Source organism: Fukomys damarensis, unplaced genomic scaffold, assembly GCF_012274545.1.
Source record: "Fukomys damarensis isolate Sample0158 unplaced genomic scaffold, DMR_v1.0_HiC HiC_scaffold_11, whole genome shotgun sequence".
Lineage (NCBI taxonomy): Eukaryota > Metazoa > Chordata > Mammalia > Rodentia > Bathyergidae > Fukomys > Fukomys damarensis.
The window spans coordinates 18,328,784-18,349,077 of record NW_022900923.1 but is presented as its reverse complement, the minus strand read 5'-3'; the positions used below and the strand labels follow the sequence as shown (position 1 = coordinate 18,349,077).

Sequence of the window (20,294 nt, the reverse complement as noted above, 5' to 3'; positions counted from 1 at the left end):
TTGGCTCCCATAATTAGGGGATCACTTTTATCAATCTTTTACTTTCAATATACTTCTGCCTGTGAATCTAAAATGTATCTGTCGTAGACAGCATGGTTGTGTAATCCATTCCACCAATCCTTGCCTTTTGATTAGTGTATTTAATCTCTTTATATTTAATGCAATTGCCAATAAGGTAGGATTTATCTAAGCTGTTTGATCCTCTTTTTTTTTCCTTTTATTGAGTTTATTGGTACATTTAAGGTATACAGTACAATTACATTCATTATTGGGATCATGTACCTTTACATGACAGGTCTTGGTTCTCATTTTTTCCCCATATCCCTGCCCTCCCTTCACCCCCTCCTCCCCTCCCCATGTACAAACACTTTATTTAAAATTTTTCATTTTGTCATATTTTTTTCTTTTCTCTTATTACCTTTCCCCTACCCTTCCCACTTTCCCTACACCTTTAGCCCTTTTCTTCCTATTCCTCATGGTCAATTACCTCATTAGGATTTATGTACTATTATAGTTTGTTCACACCAGAGAAACTATTCAGTGTTCACACATGTGCGACTTATTTATTTCACTTAAGAGTATATCTTCAATATGTATCCATTTTCCTATGAATGAATCTAATTTCTCATTCTTTATGGCTGAGTAGCATTCCATTTTATAGAATAAACACATCTTCTTTATCCAGTTTCCAACGGATGGGAAAATGGGCTGTTTCCAAGATTTAGCTATTACAAACTGTGCCACTATAAACATTGGTGTGCATATATCACTGTGGTATGATTCTTTTAATTCTTTTGGAAAGATACCCAGCAGAGGGATGGCTGGGTCAAATGGAACCACTAGTCCCAGCTCTTTAAGGTATCTCCATATTGATTTCCATAGTGGTTGCACCAGTCTGCACTCCCACCAACGATGGAGAAGGGTTCCGTTCTCCCCACAACCCTGCCAACATTTGTTATTGATTGATTTCTTGATAGCAGCCGTTCTTTGTGGGGATCCTTTTCTATATGCCTTATATCTTTTTCGTTTCTGTATTACTCCATTACTTATTGACTTGTGCATTAAACAAACATTCCCTACCATACCATTTTAATTTGCTTTATTTTTTACTCTATTTTTTAGCTATTTTCCTGGAGAAAATATAGCATTGGGGATTCCAGTTAAAAGCTGGAAAGAGTTGGAAGAAAACAGAGAGCCTGAAACAGAAAAGGTATTGAAGAAAGAGGAAAACCAAGGAGACTGTGACATGCTGAAAACCAAGAAAGATTAAAGGTAGAGGGAGGGTTCTACTGCATTGAATACTGCTAATAGGAAAACTAAGAGACCTCACTAATAACCTCGACAAGGGTAGTTTGGAGAAGTAGTAATAGTGTGGGAACCTGAAAGAGTAAGTGAATCTCTTAGAAGAATATGGGGGATCTTTGCGCAAGCAGAACCTAAAAGAAGTCAGATTGCAAAAGGAAAAGGCACTTCAGATTCCCAGCCTCTTCTTTCCCTAAGAAATAAATCAAAATAGCAAGAGAAGACCTGCATCTAGATGATGCAATGGATTCCAAGAACGTATCCAGTCCTCTGCAAATCTTTTAGGCACTTCATTTCAGGGTGTCTGCACACAGTTTGAGAAAACTATTTGGCAGGCCTTATAACTATACAGGCTGCAGGTCGAGCTAGAAATACGAAAGCCAGGAAATCAAGAGTACCTGCTAATTCGGGAAAATCAGAATATCCCAGTGCCCACGTAAATTTTTTTTTCATTTTTTCTTTAGAGACTATCATTCTTATTCACTTTTTAATGTAAAAGGGAAAAGACTTATTCCAAATTTCCTGAATGGACATTGAGAGCAAATGAAATATACTTAGTTTTCCACGGGAAAGGGCTTCCAAAGGCCCAGAAGTGGGAAAATGTATGGGCAAAGGACGTAGTTCTTGCTTCCATAACATCCATTCCCTTCTCTCTTGCTACACTCCCCGATTCTGTTTTGATGCCCACAGCCTCCTCTGGGGCCATGTTTCTCAGCATTGGCACCACTGACATCCTGAGGCAGGTCCTTCGCTGGGAGGCTGGGGTGATGGGTGGGTGTGCTGTGCATTACAGCATTGCAGGAGGATCGGCATCATCTCTGATTTTTACCTACTGGATGCCTATAGCACACTTCTCTTCCCCACAGTGGTTACAGACAAAAAGCCCCCAGAGGGAAAAGTCAGACCTCCTTGAAAAGCACTGTTCCAGGGGCCAGGCACACTCACCAAGGCCTAAGCCAATCCACAGACTCTGTCCTGGCCCACAGTCATCAGTTCAGCAGTGAATACATGTCCTAATTCAGTCCAGGAATCTTATAGCAAATGTTTTCTGTGGCGTCAAAGAACAAAGCTGTGACTCCCCATGATTTTTGTAGGGTATGGATGAAACTCTTAGAACTAGTGCATCTGCTTTCCCACCATGAAACAAAAAAGAACATAGCCAGGATCAGAGCAAAGCTGACACCACAAGGCTGAAGAGAAATGCTGGCAGACTGGGTTCTGATTACATCGTTAAGGTGCTGAATCAAATCTGACCCTCATTTATGAATACATCCTTTTTTATTGTTTAAGCCAGTTTCAGCTGAGTGTTCTGTTATTTGATACTGGTAAAAGTTCTAGACAAATTAAATATAACAGAGTCTAAACAAAGAACAATTCACAAATCCTATGGCCCTCAGAGCCAGCGGAGATTCAGAGAACGCTGCTCTGAATGTGGGCCGCAGCAATTACAGACAAAAACCAGAAATGAGTTTCAGAAACAGTTTGATTGGTCACAGCTCAGCCTGCGCCATATCCAGACATGGTCTTATGCCTTGGCCACCTGTGATAGAAGCCTAACTACTGTGATCAGCTGACACTAAGCTACTTCTGACACAAGTACTTTCCTAAATCGGGCACTGGGCTGTCTTACTACTTTGGTAGGTTGCAATTTGTCTAGTAAGGACTCAATACTGACGGCATCTCACCCTATACAATGTGGCAAATTCGTGACATTTAGTCCAGGAAATTGTGATCTAGTCTAAAAGAAAAAAAGAAGAAAAGCTGAACATGAGCCTCTCTTCATTTTTGACCTCAGTTATATCAGCTACGTCAAAAAAGGCTCTGTCGCTTGGACTGGAGGTTCCATTTGACCCAGCCATCCCTCTGCTGGGTATCTTTCCAAGAGAACTAAAAGAATCATATCACAGAGAAGTATGTGCACCCGTGTTTACAGCAGCACAGTTTGTAATAGCTAAATCTTGGAAACAGCCTATTTGCCCATCCGTTGGAAACTGGGTAAAGAAGTTGTGGTTTTCTATAAAATGGAATATTACTCAGCCATAAAGAATGAGAAAATAGATTCATTCATAGGAAAATGGATACATATTGAAGATATACTCCTAAGTGAAATAAATAAGTCACACATGTATAAATACCGAATAGTTTCCCTGGTGTAAATAATCTGCAACAATGCATAAGATTCTAATAAGATTACTGACATTTAGAAATGGGAAGAAAGGAGCTAAAGGTGTAGGGAAGGTGGGATGGGTAGGGGAAGAGTAAAAAGGGAAAAGAAAAAAATGTGAGAGAATGAAAAGATGAAAATAAAGTGTTTGTAGATGGGGAGGGGAGGAGGGGGGGAAGGGAGGGCAGAGGTAAGGGGAAAAAATGAGAATCAAGACTTGTCATGTAGAGGTACAAGATCCCAACAATGAATGTAACTGTACTGTATCCCTAAAATGTACCAATAAACTCAATTAAAGCTGAAAAAAAAAAAAAGGGCTCTGTCTTGTAGGCCCATCGATGTCCTGCTTACCAGATTAGCCAGGATCGTTTTGAATGTCTTTGTGACAAGAAAAAAAAAATAGCCAATGACACCTGGATTTCAGGTGTTTTTATCTTTGCCTTTATGCCTCTGGGAAAATCACACAACCATCTGTGATCTACAGATTCACAGGGGCCCAGGAAATCTTATCAACAAACCCACAATTCCAAACCATTTTTATGATAATATTAAGATACTAATACATTTCATTAATATTTGTATTGACGGAGGACAAAACTACAGGTACCTTAGCACAATCAAGACAATTGCCAAAAAAAAAAAAAAAGCTGTGCTTATAATAATCACATATTCTACTCACAGTAAAAAAATAATAATAGTAAATGCTAGATTGACTTAAGAATGTCCTTGACAAAAAAGTAAGAACGATTAGTTTTACTACACCTTCACCTCGAACGCATGGCTTAACTCTGTGTGTCTAAACAAAGAGTGCTGGAAACATTTCCACGGTGATCGGAAGTACAGGGATTGCCTGGGGAAAAGAACTTCTGCTACTGTTCCTGCTGCCAGCTGTGCTTTTTTTTTTTTTTTTTTAATGAAACACCATTTTTACTTGAAAGAATACTGCCAAAATATGGTTGGTTTTTTGTGGGGTTTTTTTCTTTTTTGATTGGGTATTTGGCAGACATTTCTTCAAAAGTAAGCCAGGTGAGCCTGTCACTTCAAGGAAAACAGTCGACGGTATTTGTAGCTAGTGATAAGATTTGGGCTCTCAAGAGAAAATTAGAACACTGAGAAACATCTGCTACTGTAGATGTAGTTTGACAGCTTCCTAATACTTAAGAACTTTTCAAGATCAGTGGTGATGTTCAAAAATGTGATTTTTTTTATTTGTATAACAAAATAAGTCAAATTTGGAAGATCTGCATAACTCATTAAACCATTTTCCTGCTCAGTTGCTTGCCACCTTCTCGTTGATTTTATTTTTATATATCATATATAGGAAGCATTTCTCAGTTATGTGCATTTCAGAAATCGTATTGTACTTTTTGTTTGCCTTTCCACCTTCTTTAGGGTGTCTTTAGTAAAAAGAATCCCTTGGTTTCAATGTGGTCAAATCTATCAGGTTTTCTTCCCATGATGTTAACTGTTGATCTTGTCTTTTTATCCTGAGATGTAAATATATCCTGCCATTTTCAGAAGCTTTATGTTTTGCTTTTTACATTTAGACTTTTTTTTTTTTTTTTGAGACTGGGTCTCACTATGTAGTTGATTGAGACTGACCTGGAACTCACTATGTAGCTTAGGCTGGTCTTGAACTCACAGCAATCCTCCTGCCTCAGCCTCCCAAGTGCTGGGATTACAAGTGTGTGCCACCACACCTGGCTCTACGTTTAGATTTTTTAATCTATCTGGAATTTTTTAGTAGGTAGAATTACATGAAATTATCTCTTTTTTTTTACCATGTTTGACCTACAAAATGGAAATTCTATGCAGTGCAGCAAAATGTATTTTTCTTTCTTTCTACATGAATAGTGCATTGTCCCACTACAATTCATTTGAAAGTCTGTCTCTGTCTACTGATCTGTAATGTCACTGTCTGATGGAGGGTTTTTTTGCCAATTCTAGCCCCAATGCCACATCACCTCAATTATGATGGCTTTAAAGTCATTCTTGATATTTGTATTGCAAGACTTCCCATCTTTCTTTCTTTCTTTCTTTCTTTCTTTTTTTTTTTTTTTACCAAATGTCAAACTCAGGACATTGCACTTGTCAGGCAGGTACAGCACCACCAAGCTACATCCTTGGTCTGAAATTTCCCCTCTTGTTCAAGAGAGTTCATCTATTCTTGACTTTGTACTTCCAAATAAATTTTCTAATCAGATTTAACCAAAAAAATATACTATTGGAATGTTTTCTTAGAATTATGTTAAATTTATTAATCAATTGGAAAGAATAGGCCTCCTTACAATTTTGGGTCTTCCAATCAGTGAACACAGAATATCTCTCAACTTATTATGGCTTCTCAACTCTCTGTCAATAAGGGATTATAATTCCCTTCAATTTCAAACATCTTTTATTAGATTTACTGCCAGACACTTTTTGGTTCTGAGATTTGATTTTATGCAACTTACAAGCTAATAAGCTGGCTTATTATTGCTCCATGGATGCTCCCAGAAGACAAGAGACTCCTGCAGAGACAGAAATTCTGTTGCTCATGGCCAGGCAAGCAACATGTGTAGTAGTTTCCACAAATGCTGTGGAAGGTTGTGATGGATAACATGCGCAGATGTTTGCTTCACAGCTGAGGAACCCAAATCTTGGAAGCCCATTGTTCTACTGAAAGCAATAACAGACCCGACCTTTTGTCCAGAGGAAGCATTATCTCATCCTTCAAGAATTCTCACTGCAATAACAACCTTAAGATGTAACCCAATGTACAGAGTTGCTAGGGCATCACATTCATGGAACATGAACCAAGAAATATAGAAATATGAAAGACTCATGGGGCAGTATCTCCCAACAGTACTCCCCAGAATCTTGTAAATTATTGCTTTTGTAAATATTTTATTTTAATCTTTTTTTGGGCTTTGTTATCATTTTGAGAAAGGGTCTCACTATGCAGTTCAGGCTGGCCTTGAACTCACTATTGGAGCCCAGGCTGGCCTCAAACTCTCAGCAATACTCTTGCATCAGCCTCCAAAGTTCTGGGATTATAGGCATGTGCCACCACCATCTGGCTGTAAATATTTTCCTTTCTATCGTTGCTCACATATGAGAATATAATTGAACTTTGTAACATCTAGCAATGTTACTAAACTTATTAATTCAAATAATTTATTCCAGGATTGTACAGAATTTTCCACATTAAAAAAATAACATTTTGAAAAATAAAATGTTGTTTCTTTTATTCTAATTTTTATATCTTTTCTTCTTCTTTTCTCCTGTTTTATTTCATTGGCTTCAAGAGAAATGTTCCAAAATTTTATCATTATATATGATGTTTTCTGTACCCTTTTTTAAAAAATACCCCTTATTAAACTAAATAATTCTTTTCTATACCTAGGTTGCTAAAAGTTTATAATAAATGAGTAATATTCTTTTCTGCATGCATTGAGATTTTACACAATTTCCCTCTGTTCATCTAGCGATGCTGAAGTAAATCTTCTGTATTAAACCTTATATTTTAGGGCTGGGAATGTTGTTAGCTCAGTGGTAGAACACTTGGCTAGGATATGGAAGGCCTAGGTTAGAACCTCTGTACAGCAAAAACAAGCAACAACAGAATTAAAAGAATCATATCAGTGATATATGTGCACCTATGTTTATAGCGGCACAATTTGTAATAGCTAAATCTTGGAAACAGCCCATTTGCCCATCACTTGGAAAATGGATAAAGATGTGGTTTTTCTATAAAATGGAATATTTCTCAGACATAAAGAATGAGAAATTAGATTCATTCATAGGAAAATGGATACATATTGAGGATATACTCCTAAGTGAAATAAATAAGTCACACGTGTAAATACTGAATAGTTTCTCTGGTGTGAACAAACTATAATAGTACATAAATCCTAATGAGGTAATTGACCATGAGAAATAGGAAGAAAAGGGCTAAAGGTGTAGGGAAAGTGGGAAGGGTAGGGGAAAGGTAATAAGGGAAAAGAAAAAAATATGAGGAAATGAAAAAATGGAAATAAAGTGTTTGTAAATGGGGAGGGGAGGAGGGGGTGAAGGGAGGGCAGGGACAAGGGGAAAAAATGAGAACCAAGACCTGTCATGTAAAGGTACAAGATCCCAATAATGAATGTAACTGTACTGTATACCTAAAATGTACCAATAAACTCAATGGAAAAAAAACAAGCAGCAACAAACAACAACAAAAACCTGTATTCTTAAACCAAAAACAACTTCACCATGATATACTATCATTTTTTATATTGCTAAACTCATCAACCTTTCTTTTACTTCTGTTGACATTTTAGCTATGAAATCCTTTCCAAGTTCTCCTTTACCTTCATCTCACATGGTTTGATTTGCAGCATTAGTATCATTTGTTAAAAAATATTTTCTAATTTCTGTATTTCGTCTTTGAACCAATGATTATTTAGAAATGTTTTTAAATTTGAACTAAATGATAATTCTTTTAGTTATTGTTCTATCATGGATTTTTTTAAGTATAACTGAATTTCACCAGAAATCTCCATTTGTATTTTTCAGCCTTTTAAATACTGTCTAAATTTGCTTTATGGCTCAGAATATAATCAATTTTGATAAATATTTTCTGTATTTTGAAAAAAAACTGCCTATGTTACACTCAAAACAATGATACATGTCTATTAAGTCCAGTGTTTCTGGCATGTTGTTCAAATATTCTATATTCTGGATGATGCTTTTAATGTGCTTTTTCAATCTATTACTGAGAGAGGTATTAAAATGATCCACTATCAAAAATGGAAACAAAGTCTTTGTAAACAGGGAAGGGTGGAGGGGGTGAAGGGAGAGCAGGGGTATGGGGAAAAAATGAGAACCAAGATCTGTCATGTAAAGGTACAAGATCCCAATGATGAATGTACTGTACTGTATACCTAAAAAGTACCAATAAACTCAATGAAAAAAACATTTTAAAAATAAAATGACCCACTATGGTTACTGACATGTCTATTTTTTCTGCAAGTTCTAGAAAATTCTTCTTTAATATTCTAAAGTTTTGTTATTTAAAAGCACATAATTTTAAATTATTTTATATATGTGTGAGCCAAACATTTTATTTTTATGAAATGGACCTCTTTATTCTCCAGTCAGGATCTTGGTTTTTCTAATTATAAAATAACCTCACCAGTTTTCTTTAGTTTATGTTTTGCCTGATACATTCTTCTTTATTTATTTATTTATTTATTTATTCTTTTCCTCTATTAAGTTAGTATTTTGTCCCCTCATTTACACTATATTCTTTGGAAGAAAATCACTACATGCAGACCACACTTAATTATGTGTCATCTCCTTGAGGGCAAAGAATCTGCGTAAATTATTTGGAATTTTCTGCATGAAAAAATCAGCTCAGCTTACATTTATTTATTCACTCAATGGTTTACTTTCATGTTTTCAGACTCATGGATATTTGTTTTAGACTTTGGTTATAAACCAATACCAATTTTTTACTTTATTTCTCAGATTGCTCCAGCAGCTGGGCTTTGGGAGCTCTTTCAGGTGGCTCCCTACACCTGTTTGACCTACTTGCGTCATTGTGGAGTTTCATTATTTGTTTATATTTAATTTAAATACTTGCTTCTTTGTTTGGTACACTTTGAACACTTTCTGGCACTAAGAGACATTCCAGGTTCAAGGAATATATTTCATGCCTTGGTCTTAGAATTAGCCATTCCTTCAGAGAGCCTGGTTTCTATTATAGGATAATGGTACAACACACCAAGATCCAGATGTAAGGTGTGCTCAGTGTTACTGGGTGTCACTGCCTTTAGGCTTTCAACTGACAATGCAAAGAAATATATGTGTGTATATTACCCTATGTGTAACAATTTTTATCTATAGTAGACTAAACCTGAGTTTCTACTAATATCTCCAACTATAACTATTACCATATATATCCTATATGTTAACCTCCTCTCCATGCTTATATGTAAATTTCAACTCCAACAGTGGAAAAACCTGGCTACTAACGTCTGCCATCCATTCCCTCAATTATTCAATTCCAATATGCATGCATATCCATGTCAGAATTATTAGCATATTTCCCCACAGGAGGCAATTTTATCAACTAGAGAACCGTGCCTTGTTCAGTTATGTTTTGCCTTACAGACATCTTACAGACATCATTCATCTCCAAAGCTACATAGATCTGCTACTTTTTTCTCATCCCCTTCAGTGAGATCTTTTAAAATGCATTTGTGATATAGCTGGATTTTATTTTTACTGTTTTCATTCTTTCCTGGGATTCCCCCAGACTCCTGAGCAGTTTTTTCTTAATTTGCATGCGTTGAAATTGACTGTGTTCTACAGTTCTCTGAGTTTTGACTAAAGCATAAGGTCATGTAGCCACCATCAGTGTTAGGGACCTGATGCCGCCACCATCACAGGCTGTATTCTCCCGGTTCTTCTTGCCTCTTAAAATGACCTCATGCTCTTATCTTTAGTTTCCCTCCCTTCAAGGCCACAGCGGTCTGGAGGAGTTAAACCTAAGTTTTGGCAGGACTGAACCCATAAAAGGCAACCTGGCCTGTGATAGGTTAAAAGTAGCTCACTCCTCATAAATAAGCAATAGCCCAGCCCAAAAAACAATAAAAGGACCTTCCTTTCCTCCTCCTCCTCCTCCTTCTTGTTCTTCTTCTTCCCTCTCTCCTCTCTCCCTGACCTGCCTTCTCAGGTAAAGTCTCCTGTCAGAACTTTCAGTGTGTGGCCTAGTTGTTGAGTGTCGCTGGGCCTCTACAATCAGAGTATCAGACAGAACAATTTCACTGCCCTAGAATAATCACTTAGTGCCTTATTATTCATCCCTTATTCTCTCCCCTCATTTCTCTTGCAGTCATTGGTCTTTTTTATTACCTCTAGTTTCACCTTTTCCAGAATTTCATAGAATTGTAATCAAACAGTATGTATATGTTTAAGACCAGCTTCTTAAATTTAGAAATATGTATTTAAGGTCTCTCCATGCCTTATCATGGCTAGATGGTTCATTTCTTTTTGTCACTGACTAACATCCCATTTCATGGATGCACCAGTCTGTCTATCCACTCATCTGCCGAAGGCCATCTTGGTCATTCCTGGTGGGGAGAAATTATGAAGAACACAGTTACAAACATTTGTGTGAAGGCTTTCTGTGTGGAAATACGTTTTCAGCTTAAGTGACTGCAGAATGGCATGCTAAGACTGTTTTGCTTTGTACGAAGCTGCCAAACCCTTTAAAGTGGCTATACCATTTTGTATTCCCACCACTAATGGATGAACATTCTTGTTCCTCTTGGCCCTGGCCAGTTTTTTTTGTTTTGTTTTTTTAGCCACTCTAATAGGTGCAATGGCATCTCATTGTTTTAATTTGAAATTCCTTAAAGACAGAAAATGTTGAGCATCCTTTCCCGCACTTATTGTCATCTCTCTTCTTTGGAGAGCTGCCTGTTCAGATCTTTTGTCTTTTTAATGACTTCCTTTCTTATTATTGAATTATGTGTGTCTTTTGTGTAGTTTCACTTATTCTTTTTTACTTAATGAAATTGCTGTACATCCATTCTACATTTTTTCATCATTTTATTTTGTTCTTTCTGTATGTTCCACTTATTCTGTTTCTTTTTCTCTCAGTTTGCCTTCTTTTCTTTTTCCTTTTTATTTCTTTTTAGTTGTTACTGAATGAAGATTATTTGCCCTCTCAATTTTCTCTTCTACTAGTTTGGAACTTGTACATTATTGGTCATTCTTTCAGTGGCTGTCACAAGAATTATAACACATATATTAATTTATCAATGTCCCAATTTAAAGAACGCTTTATTCTTTTTCTGAGTAATATATAGACTTCATAACACTTTACTATATCTGTCCTCCTCCAAACCCTTCCAAATGGGTTGCATCCTTTCTCTCAAAGGCCATTTCTTAAAATTTCTTTTATAGAGGTCCTCTGGCAGTAGATTCTTTTATTTTTTCATTTGCTGAAAATGTTATTTTATTCTTATTCCTGAAATAGACTTTGCCTGGGTGTAGAATTCTAGGTTAGTAGAGATCTTTTTGTTTTGTTTTCCTCAAAATATTAAGCTTTGATTCTAGGATTCTATTGTTTCTTTTAGAGAAGAAAGAAAGAAAGAGGAAAGAAAAAAAGAAGGAAGGACAGAGAGAGAATGAACCATTTTCTGTCTGAATGTTATTTCTTTAAAAGCAATTTGTCTTTTATCCTTTCATTGTTTTTTTGTCTTTGTTTTTTGTTTTTTGTTTTTTGTACCAGGGATTGAACTCAGCCCTTGTACTTATGAGGCAGGCACCAGAACCACTGAGCTAAATCCCTAGCCCCTCTCTCATTATTTCTAAGATTTTTCTTTGTTTTTGGTGACCTTTATTACAAGGTGCCTAGATGTACATGTATTTTTCTTGGGATTTGTGGGGTTTTTTTAGTCTACATCTTAATCTTTAATACTTATCTAAAAATCTCAACTGCTAGCTCTTCAAACATTTTCCCTCTTGTATTTCCACCTCTCTTGAACTCTAATGTGATTTTTGTTAGTGTGATAGCCAACCCAACTCCACCTTGTGTCTCAATGCCATTTTGTACCTGTGCTTGAACAAAGTGTTTGCAACTTGAACAAAGCACCCCAAACCCCCACATCCTGCTTGGCAGTAAACTTGATGCGATTACAGGATGTTTGGTAGCTCACCTAGTGTGTGTGAAACTTCCTTGTGTCCCCCACCAACCTGGTCTGATTCCACTTCTGTAGGATTCTGTTTGCTGTCCCCTGAGCCCTCCCCACCTGAAAGCATGATTTAAAAGGAGAAATCAAACTGCTTGCCATTGCTGAGGAAATTTCCTGGGCACAAGCCCCTCCTTGGCTGCCAGCTATAATAAATGGGTTCGAATCTGGCAGAGTGTGGTGCATCTCTATTGATCAAACTTGCTGGTCCGTAACATTAAATCTTCACATTCTAGTCTCCTTATCTGTGGATATCTCTATCTCATTTTCTCTTGTTTTGTGTCGCTATCCTACATTCTGGATAATTTATTTGAGCTATCTACTATTTCACTCATTTATTTTTCATCTCTACCTAATTTTCCATTGGGTTTTTTAATTTTGTTATTATAACTTTCATTCCTAGAAATTATATCTGGTTCTTCAAATCTGTTCAGACCATTATTATAATTGTATGTTCCCTAATGATATTTTAAGCTTATCTTTTATTTCTTCAAACATGGTAATTATATTTATTTTGGATTACAAACTTGATAATTACAATATTTAAAGTCTGTGCAGATCTGTTTCTTCTATCTACAGGTTTAGTTACTTTTAACTGTTAGCTGCTCTTTTTCTTTTCCTTAGAAGAATTAGAGGGCTTCAGTGAAAGTGGATTCCTTCAGAGAGGATTTGAGTTTATTTTCACCATATGCTTGGGGCATTGCCATTGTGAGAATACTTCATATCTCATTTGAAATTTTTTTTTTCAGCTTTGAGTTTATTGGTACATTTTAGGGATACAGTACAGTTACATTCATTGTTGGGATCTTGTACCTCTACATGACAAGTCTTGATTCTCATTTTTTCCCCTTACCCCTGCCCTCCCTTCACCCCCTCCTCCCCTCCCCAATCATTTGAAATTTTTTAGGATCACACAGACCATATGTGTGAATTGACTAACATGTACACATGAAGATCCGATTAAGATTTCAATTATTAAAAGAACTGTTTCTTATTTTGTCTTTTTTAACCTCAGTTTTATTTTTTAACCTCTACTTAAGCCTTGTGCTTTGCCCTGAAATTTCTTGTGTATGGAGGGATAAAGTGGGTTACATTTACACTTAAAATATGATTAACAGGAGTTCCAGAAATTGAGAATAGGCATTGGACTTTGCTCTGTGTGTGTGTGTGTGTGTGTGTGTGTGTGTGTGTGTTTCTCTCTCACACAATCAGAGGTGCTTATCTTATCTTAAACATGAAAATCAAAGGTCAAGTCAGCAGTTGCAGCAGCAGTTCTCAGGATGAAAAGACTCTCCAAACTTTACTTCCTGTTTCTAGTTCCTGATTTCCCTTACATGTTAGACTGATAAATTGCTGCTATATATTTTTACCTATTCTTCAATGCTTTTAAGACTTTTTAAAAATATGCATTAACTAGCTTTTTTTTTCATTGTTACCGAAAGGAAGATTATTCCAGTGTTCCAGGGACCTAGCCATTATATTACCAGAAACAGGGCTATGCATTTTCTGAAAGTGTAGGTTTACAAAAAGAAGAGCATTCAGAGTGAATTTCTACCAAACAGAACAAAGCAGAGATTTGTGGCTTCATTTTTCAAAGGAAACTTAAAGAAATATATTGGTAATTGCCTTTAAACACATATACCAAAGTAGGAAATTCAGGTTAATAGAGATTAGAGGTTCAAAAAATGTGAGAGAATGAAAAGATGAAAATAAAGTGTTTGTAGATGAGGAGGGGAGAGGGGGTGAAGGGAGGGCAGGGGTAAGGGGAAAAAGTGAGACTCAAGACTTGTCATGTAGAGGTACAAGATCCCAACAATGAATGTAACTGTACTGTATCCCTAAAATGTACCAATAAACTCAATTAAAGCTGTAAAAAAAGAGATTAGAGGTTCAACCTCTATCTGTGGGGTGCAGGCAAACTAGCTCTCTAAGGAGAACAATTTCATTAATTCAGCAAATATTTATAATGCAAGTATTCTACTGCTGAGGATACAGTGGGGGAAAAAACAAGTCCCTGTCTTCATTAAATATTAGTATAATAAATGTGTAATATAATCATAAATACTGCATGGAAATTCATATCTGTGTCTTTCTCAGTACTATGTTCTAACTAGCAAAGGCATATAGCACAGCTGGGCTACAGCTATCAGTGAATGTCATATTTCCTGGGGCCAATTCAGCACCTAAAAAAACAATAGAATAAGGTTTCATTTTTCCTTTAATATCCAGTCCTCCACAGACGATCCATTATTTTTTGTTTCTTTGAATTAAGCCTCATTTAAATCTTGGCTATTTCCACACTGGACATAATTGGAAAGGATAAGGCTACTTTGTGTCCATTTACAGGGCAAATTTTCTATCACTGGTCCATTTGAGCTTCTTCCTTTGAAGAAAGTCGGGTTTTGTTTACTGCTTTATAGTCCATGTCAACTTAAGGTTTCACCCTTAAGCTTGGGGAATATATAGAAAGTCGCATATGCTTTTTGGTGAGTTCAAAATGTCCACATAAATTTATTTCTGGATGAGGAGGTCTTGGCCCTAATTTCTTTTTTTTTTTTTTTGTACCGGGGATCGAACTCGGGTCCTTGCACTTGCAAGGCGGGCCACCAAACCACTGAGCCAAATCCCCAGCCCCATTGGCCCTAATTTCAAATCTTGACAATCTGCTCCTAATACAATATACATACATAGAGACTAAGTAGTGATATGATTCACTAACTCTGGGCAATTGTTTCTACCTTCTCACTAGCTAGATGATCTCAGGTTAACACTTAGAGACCCCCAGAGATAAAAGAAGAGAAGTTTATTCCATGCAGTATTGACCTCAAAGTCTCTATGATGCAATATTTGAAGATAAGAACTCGGCACACGAGTGCATGTTTCCTACAACTACTACTAAGGAGGTGGCTTAGATGTGCACATGAGCATATGGAGCCTGTGCTCCTCCATATCCCTTGAAATATGCCCTCTGGGAGGTTTATCCTTTCTTGAACCTTTTCAAGCACATCAACATACTGTCTTAGTTACTTTTCTCATTGCTGAGATAAAATACCAGACACCCAAAGTTTAAAGGGGAAAGGTTTATTTCGCTCACAGTTTGTAGAGGTTTCAGTTCACAGTTGGCTCTGAGGCTATGTGGCATGACAGAGGGATATTGCAGAGGAGAAATAGTTCATGGCAGCCAGAAGGCAGCAAGGTAGCAAGAAGCATGTGATAAGCAACAAGCAGCAATGCTCTTTTTGTACTTTATATTCTATCCAGGCTACTGACTCTTAGAGCAGGTAGCACTCACACCCAGATTGGGGAAGCTTTAATACTAACATTGCACCAGGGACCAATCCCAGCCTTACATACCCTAGATCTGGCCACCTCTGAAAAGCCTTACCTATGATGGCATGAAGCTTTGGGGGAATATCTAGATACAAGCCATAGCACATACTAAAGATTTTGAGAAGTTATGTAATAAAGAAAGCAACTGTTTTTACTTAGACATGTCCCAAATTTCCAAGACTATTTGATAATAGAGCTTTCATTTTGCCTACATGATACCTTGTGTTCTACAGAAATGTTTTGGAATAGTGCCCTAAAGGAAGTATAGGATCATTGTTTTTGCATTAAAGCAGTGGGATTATGGATGCTCTGCCTTTTCCAAGGGTGATGCGATCTAAATTCCTTTGATGCTTTTGCTTCTTTGTTTGTTTTAGTGTCAGGGTTCTTAGTTGCAAGCTGAATGATTGAGGCTGGACAAGAACTATCAAAGAATACTGTATTGTTTTGTTTCTAGATGCTCCAGGGAGGTCAGAATCAAGCTTAAATTAATTGAGCTACCACTGACATCTTTAACTTACCAAAAAGGCTTCTCTTTAGCCTGGCTTTTTTTGATTCCTCTCTTCCAAGTTAAAACTCACCTTGGATGCCCTGCCTCATGAATTATTAGTCATATGCAGATGGACCAGGTGTGAGAAAGGCCAGAATCGTGAATATCCAGCTTCTACAGAGAGAAGACTCTGCCCTGTGTCAAAACAGAGAATATCTCAGAAACAAAATGGGGAGGAGATTGAGAACACAATAAAAATAATTCCCAATGCCCTCTTCCCCTAAATATTTTTCACCTCTCAACCTCCTTCGCATTAGGTTATGTTTTCTTCCCCAGTCCTCTAAAACACATGCCTTCTATCACTTAGTTGATATTTTGCAGCAATACAAAATGTTTCAGAAGTAAATCTACAAATAGCTGAGACTTTCCAGCAAGCTACAATACAATGTTATTTAATGAGCCAAACTTATTCAAACCTATAGAACTACCACTGCTAGTTAGGGCTCAGGTTTAAAAGTTCTAACACAAACCTCCTGTGTTTTATCTATATATCTATGTCACCACCTTCTGCAGCAGTTGGCGCTTCTGGACATCACTATACCCATTTGCCTTTTAAAAAACAATTCTATTCATCTCCGCATAAAAATAACTAACATACCCTCCATCCTAACTTCCATCCAATCCTCTCACACAGCTGGCTGGCTGAGTTGGTGTCATGAAGTTAGGAAACATTTTCCTCAAAAATTCCTGGGATTCTCCAGGCATGTTCAAGGAACTTCTTTACTGCCAGAAAATACTAAAGGGCTAGAGAACATTCTCCTTGTGGTGGAATCCACAATCAGCCATACTTGTGAGGATGAAGATGGGGCAGGGTCTCTCAGAAAGTGCTAAAATAGCCGACTAGGAACCGTCCTGCTGCTCTCAGAGCCTGGCACCAAACACAACGGTAACAGAGCTTGGTGGTAGAATGAGCCTGGGACTCAGAGGAGGAAAGGTTCAAGAGGAGTGTGACAGGCAGCCTGACATCCCTCACCAAACCCAGGCTAGAGGAGCTCTCTACGCCAGAGGGATGGGCTGCAGAGCAAAGGAGAGAGTCTGTGGCACTGAGGTCCAAAACCTCTGCTATGCAAACCCCTCCTGACAGAGCTGATCAGATGAGATAGGCATTTTCCAGCTGCCTCAGAGGGAGAAGCCTGTCAGAAGCCGAGAGGTTAACTAGAGAAATACACAGCATTCCTGGTCGGCTGACCTCTCTGTCCTCTGGTTGTTAGAGCTGCTGGCAGAAGCCCTGATTATAACTGTGAGAAACAACTGCCCCCCTAGGCTAGCCCCAGGAGACCACAGGAAAACACTTGAGATGCACAAACAAAATCTGTGAGAGAGGGCACAGAAATACTTGAGTGGAGAAACTCCTGAAAGCCCAAGGATTTCTTCCCATCAAGGATGAATGCACTGTTTATGGTTTAGATCTAGAATGTCCCCCCAAATCTTGTGTGTTCAGAGGTGGTGCTTTGGGAAAGTGACTGGAATGTGGGGGTGCTCTACTCATTACTGGATTAACCCTCTGGTGTGTTCATAGCTGAAAGCACTGTTAGGGGTGGTGCCTGGTCAAAAGAGGTGGGTCACTGAGGGTGTGACCCAGCAGGGTTCATTTCCCTTCCAGGCTCTCTCTTCCCTGTCTGCTTCCTGGACGCCATGGTGAGCACCTTCTCCTTCACAAGGCCCCTCTACCATCGTGTTTCAGCCTTGGAACCAGACGACCATGGATTGAAATCATGAGCCAAAGTAAAACTCTCTTCCTTGAAATTGTGGGTGTTGGATATTTTGTCCCTGGGGTGAGAGTGACTAATACAGGCTCTAAGCATTTATGTTGGGGTATTACTGTAAAGCTGATTTAATTTTATGCCACACATGGGTAAGATATGAACCTTTTGGTTATGAGGACTGAGGTTCCTTTGTTAAATTTTGATGTGCTCTCCATGTACCCAGCAAGTCAGAAGTACATATACACCCCAATTCTGAATTCCTTTCTAGGGAGTCAACTATAGTAAAATATATATTTGGTCTTTGGGCGCATGCCCTGGCATACAGTTTCTAAAACTCTTAAAATCTCCAAAGTAATAAGTGTTTATGTGCACTAATGAGATAACTGGTGTCTGGGAGCCTTTACATGGATGGCACTTATGGGAGTTGGTAATTGGAAAGACCAAGGCAGGACTAGAGGATGACGACTTTCAGCCTGAATTTTACTCCTGGAATAGAGCAAAGTGCTGAAAGTTGAGTTATCACCATATAATCAGCCTTTCCTAAGAAAGGAAGACTCCATAAAACCCCAAGAGGATAGGGCTCCAAGAACTGCCAGATAGCAGAGCTCATGAAGGTTCCTGGAGAATGTTGTACATAGAGAAAGCATGGAAGATCCGCATGCCTTCCCTCATACCTTGTCCTATCCCTTTGCTGTTCATCTGTATCCCTTGCAACATCCATTATAAAACATGAATAAATGTAAATAGAGAATTTCCCTGAGTTCTGTGAGCTAATGTAGTAAGTTAATTAAACCAAAGTGGGAATCGTGGAAACTAATTTGTAGTCAAGTGGCCAGAGCCTGGGGCTTATATTGGTACCTGAAGTGGGGAGCAGTTCTGTGGGACAGAGCCCTCAACCTGTACCATCTGATGATATGACCATGTAGGCAATTTCAGAGCTGTACTGGATTATAGGACACCCAGGTAGTGTCCACTGGGGAGTCCACTGCAGAATTACATGGTTGTTGACCAAAGTTTTGTTGGGAAACATTTTGTTGACCAAAGTTGCTGGGCTGTATTCGGTATGAGAGTATAGAGGAAAAAATACAGTTTGTTTTTTTCCCTGTCCTCTAGGGAATGAGCACTGCCAGAAACACCACTCACAGCCACAGGTGGATCATCCCTCTTTACCCTCTTCTCTCATTAGCCTCACTACTCTATCTGAAAGTCCTACAGGTTGAGAGTACACTATCCACGCATCTCTGGAGAGACTGAAGTCACATTCACATCAGACAAGAGACAACTGACTCACTTCCTAGGACACCCCATCCCACCACTGTCTTCCCAGTTGTGGCTGATTGGGATAGAAGACCTCCCAAAATATCGGCGGGCGATCAATTCTCTGACTACCTAGAAAGGGGGATGGCGAGGGTTAAAGAAAGAAAGACAATAGAGGCTTGCGGCTTGCTAAATTTCAGAGTACATGGGAGCCATCAGGTCAGTGCCTCAGAGTGGACAAAGACACTCTGAGCTTGCCATTGTTTATTGGGTTCATAGGGAGTATCAGATGACTCAGAGGGCGGCAACAGTCCTGAATTGATGAGGATCTTACAATCGGAGGAAGTATCAGAATACTTGGAGGGTGGCAGTAATCCTACGATGACGAAGATCTGAGTTTAAATTGATTAGGACGAAGAGATGAGCAAAACATTCTTACAACAGTAGATGAGTTAAGCTGATAAGAAATTTGTCCCTCCCCCGGTGAAACCTTTCTCTTTTTGTATTATTACGCAGTTCTTAAAGAACGAAGATGTCCTCACAGCTGATATAATCTTGCCCCAAGTGTCACAGCATCATGGGACCAGTGAGCCCTCAACTGTGGCCAGAGGTGAAACAGAGTTATGTTTCTGCATGCCATAGGTGGCACACAGGCAAGAAGACTAGGCCTCAGACAGCCCTAATCATAATTTCATTGTGAAATAATTTTTCCCCAAAATTATGTAGAATGGCTCGTGGTACCACAAGAGGAATTTTCCCTAGTCTTTTGTACCCTGCACCAGTGCTATTGTGGCACACAGAGCCCCCTTTGCTGTCAGGCTCATGAGCACACAATACTTACGGCTCCATTTAGCTCTATAACTCATAAGATACTGGTAAATATTCAAATGAAACATATATACCATTAACAGCAACACAGTGCTACCAGAGGTTCCAGTGACAGATCAATACTATCTATTTATGTTAGTTACAAAGACGCTCTTACTTTTCCAAATGAGAAATTCTTGGCTCAAGCTGAGTAATTACTTGAAGGGCAAGGTAATTCAACATACTCTTCCCCGGGTCAGTTTTAGTTCTTTTAACCATTTAAGCTTACACATTTGAAAAATAATACAAATAACTAATCTGAAGAATGCAGTAAGATTGGCCAAGGCTCATGAATCCCTAAAAATGTTCTCACAAAGCCATTGTATAAACCCACCATTGTGTGTCTAAGTGGTCTCCTGGGTGAAAACACAGTTCCCTCCTAGATGTGACTTGAA

At 38.3% G+C, this 20,294-nt stretch overlaps 1 long non-coding RNA gene across 1 annotated transcript in view; it reads right to left on the bottom strand.

Moving 5' to 3' along the window:
- LOC104866338 overlaps nucleotides 1–20,294 on the bottom strand; it is a 79,266-nt gene that overhangs the window by 28,606 nt on the left and 30,366 nt on the right. The window contains exon 4 of the long non-coding RNA XR_781418.1: nucleotides 16,101–16,204. This is a non-coding gene — a long non-coding RNA (uncharacterized LOC104866338). The remainder of the gene's footprint in view (nucleotides 1–16,100; nucleotides 16,205–20,294) is intronic.